Below are 3,681 nucleotides of genomic sequence, written 5' to 3'. Positions count from 1 at the left end.
AAACATCTGAAATTCTTACATGAAGTAAATCACATAATCTGTTAGTAGAGATGATTACAAAATGAATGAAGCTATATGAATATTTTGTAACAAAATCAAATATGTAAGGATGGTTTCCCTACGGTGGTTCAGGCTGCAATTAGCAGACCCCCGATGTATACACATGTTGGCCTACAGGCCTTGATCGATATCAGCCCTTCTGTGCCTTCGGGAATGCCAAATGGCCCTTTTGTTACTGAAGATAGGTTTGGGACAGGAAAGCAGAGGTCTTTGATAATTTTTGACCCTACAAATATATATATATATATATATATATATATATGTATATATTTGGAAAAGATAATGCGGAGTATATATTTTCCCTGTTTAAAATCATTGAGCAAAGAGTCATTTGAAATGAACCAGAGGAAGGGAAGCCAAAACCAAATATGATCAAAGGTAAATCAACTGATATATTGATAGTAAAATCGGATCAAGACCAGCCAAGAACAATCTGTCTTAACATTACAGATCAGATTCTTTAGTATTCACTTTGATATCAGTATAAGTGACGTCTTTCTATTGGCCCTTGTTTTCATACTGTAACACATTTCTGTTCTTGCAAGCCATCTTCACTGTGCCAGTGTAAGGCAGGTCAAAGTTGGCTCTGCCAATGGTGATGTCAAAATCCACCTTCTTTTTAGGTGGCACATTTATAGTGTTAGACAGAGTTTCGGTTCTCTCATCGGTGTCTCATTTGTGAATCCTGTAGAAACGTCTTGAATCTCTGGAATCCGTGCCTTCATTTCCACATTAAATGTTACTGTAAAGCTGTTAATCATCAACCAAGAAGATGACAAAATCCAGAGCCGATATCGATGGGATATTCAGTTTTTAAACCCCAGCTCGTCATCTTTGCAAAAAATTCTCCACCCTGGTTGGTCTTGAATTCGATGGCTCCAAGAAGTGTTCCTTCTCCGTTCCCCCACAGGGATGATGAGGTGAAACACTCACCAAATCCATCTGGATTGCCAAAGGTTTCAATTCTGCCATCTGAAAGCCAAACCTTTACAGCCTTCTACTGCCTTTCTCCTTCCCAGACCCCCATCTTCTCTAGACTGGCTCCGTTATTCTCACCAGTAAATGAAAATGGAGAACCTCCTGTGCCACCAACGTTTTGCAGAGTTGTTGGGCTGGACATCTTTAAAGAAGATCTGAAAATTACATCACAGAATAACATTCAAAGTAACGTCAGAGATATAAATCAAGTACATTAATTATTGTCTCATGTTTTGTTTTTTAGAATTCTTTAGAACATTTTTGGCTTTTCCTCCCCATTTACTCACATTTATATTATATTGTACTGTATATCTGTAGTAACCTCCTGCAAAATATCAAGCCGTTTGCTACATAAGTTATCTTAAGTGGGCATCACTGGAAAAAAATACTCACAGATGATTGTAACCTGATGAATGTCTTCTCAAGATCAACTCGTCTCGTGAAAGCCAGAAATGTGAGATAAGGTTGACAGGACAACTTCTTAAATAGAGATCCAAACGGGGCAGACGGTACCTGTAAAAACACACCATGAGTCAGAGTCATCTGCAAAAAAATAAAAAATAAACTTTCTGCATATGCAAATTGATAAGAGGTATACCTTAAATGCATTATATGTTTATTGTGTCAAATGCATCAATATAACAAAATTTGAGCTTTTTGGCTGGGGAAATGACTGTACACCCTCGTGATTGATTAATTACTTAAATTCTGTGTTTTTAATTAAATCATGGTTACTTAAGAAAGATAAGGTGACACTTTTTTTTTTTTATTAATATATGTTTTAGCTCTATTTAGAGCTATTTTACATAAATAATTGTAAGTGAAGGCTTTTGATGAACTTTCAACCTGGCTTAATTCAATGACTCAATGAATGCCTTGCAATACAGATTGCAACACAGATTTTGTTGTTGCATAACATTAGTGAGTAAAACAAAAAAAGTGCTGACCGACTTGTCTGGTCATAACTTCCCATCAACAATCTTTTACTGAAGAATTTTTTTAAGCTTAACCCTGTAAAGCCTGACATATGAAATAATAGAAAAACATAGTTGGCTTCTTATATACCATAAAAAGCCAAGTTCTTAGTATGAAATATAGTTCTTATAGTATTAAAACTTAAAGTAAAACTCTCATATATCTTACAGTAAATGTTGTAAAGATGTCTTATAATAAGCTAAAGAAACAATAGTAATTTAAACATTGAAAGTATTTTATGCTATCGGTCTAAACATGTCAAAAATTTTAAGAATGGCTCATTATGATCTGGAAAACAAAAACACATTTTTCTAAGACTAAAATGAGATATATAAAACATGATGAAGATGCATATTTTGCAGGGGTGTTTGAGGCACACCCAGATCCATCAGCTCTCCAGTGTTGAGAAAATATAGTGTTGAAATATGTGAGTAAAAATGTTGGGTTCCAACTTTCAGTTTTCACAGTAATTCTGAATAATTTTCATGGGAACATTAAGCTTCCTAATGGCCTTGCATGTGGCTGTGATAAGGTTCTCAATGTATTACAACCACTGATCTATGTTTTACATCTGTGGTATATATCTACTGTATTATGGACCAGTGGTAGTTAATCAGTTAATCATGTTTAATAACAGCGACACGTCCCAATGACCATTTGAGCTGACATTTACAGAAGCCATTCTGTGAGCCCAGTCCCAGAGCTCTCGTACTGAGGGTGAGGGCTTGGCTGGGGACTACATAACTGAACCTTCTCCTCTTACAGAGGGGATTGGGTAAATTAAGAGGACAAAATCCATGCCTGGAGGGCAGGGACGTCCAAGTTGTAAAACCTGGTGAAGGTGGATGGCGACGACCAGCCGGCGGCTGCACAGATATCACCAAAATAAATCCCACTGGACCAAGCCCAAGAGGAGGCCATTCCCCTGGTGGAGTGGGCCATCACTCCCATAGGACACAGTAAGCCTGCTGATGCGTAAGCCAGGGTTATAGCATCCACTATCCAGCGAGAAAGTCTCTGCTTTGTAACTGGCAGCCTTTTAGAGTGGCCTCTGAAGCACACAAAGAGCTGCTCTGCTCTCATACACTCAAACATATGCCCGAACCAGACAGAGTGGATTGGGACCCTGTTCATCCTCTGAATTGGGAAGAGCCAGAATGGTAATGACTTGTTCTCTGAACGGAGTGGAGATCACTTTAGGGTCTTGGTTTGAAAGTGAAAGTGACGAAAGTGAGATGGTGTCCCATACTCAGAATTTGCAGTAGCAGTAGACAGCCATTTTTGGGGTTGGGGTTCGGTGCCTTACTCAAGGGTCTCACCTCAATCATGATATTGAGGGTGGAAGAGAGCGCTGGTCATTCACTCCCCCCATGTACAATCCCTGCCGGTACAAAGACTCGAGCCTGTGACCTTTGGGTTTCAAGTTCGACTCTCTAACCATTAGGCCACGACTGAGGACAACTCTACAATTAGGCCGAATTCAAGACATGAAACACAGACTGACAGTACCGCTCTTTCGCGCTGTCTCGTACTTGAATGAAAGGCTGCTATTGTTATTGATCTTATTGTTATTGATCTTACTGTTATGTCTGAAAGGCCTGACATAACAATAAGATGAACAATATTATATTAAGCGTTATGAAAACAATGTTTGTGATACCATGATCA

At 38.5% G+C, this 3,681-nt stretch overlaps 1 pseudogene; it reads right to left on the bottom strand.

Annotated features, from left to right (window-relative positions):
• Positions 1 to 438: 438 nt before the first annotated feature.
• LOC107685415 (natterin-like protein) lies at positions 439 to 1,483 on the bottom strand (annotated as a pseudogene).
• Positions 1,484 to 3,681: the final 2,198 nt, after the last annotated feature.

Source organism: Sinocyclocheilus anshuiensis, unplaced genomic scaffold, assembly GCF_001515605.1.
Source record: "Sinocyclocheilus anshuiensis isolate Anshui unplaced genomic scaffold, SAMN03320099.WGS_v1.1 scaffold1058, whole genome shotgun sequence".
Taxonomy (NCBI): Eukaryota; Metazoa; Chordata; class Actinopteri; order Cypriniformes; family Cyprinidae; genus Sinocyclocheilus; species Sinocyclocheilus anshuiensis.
This window is presented reverse-complemented; position numbering and strand designations above follow the sequence as displayed.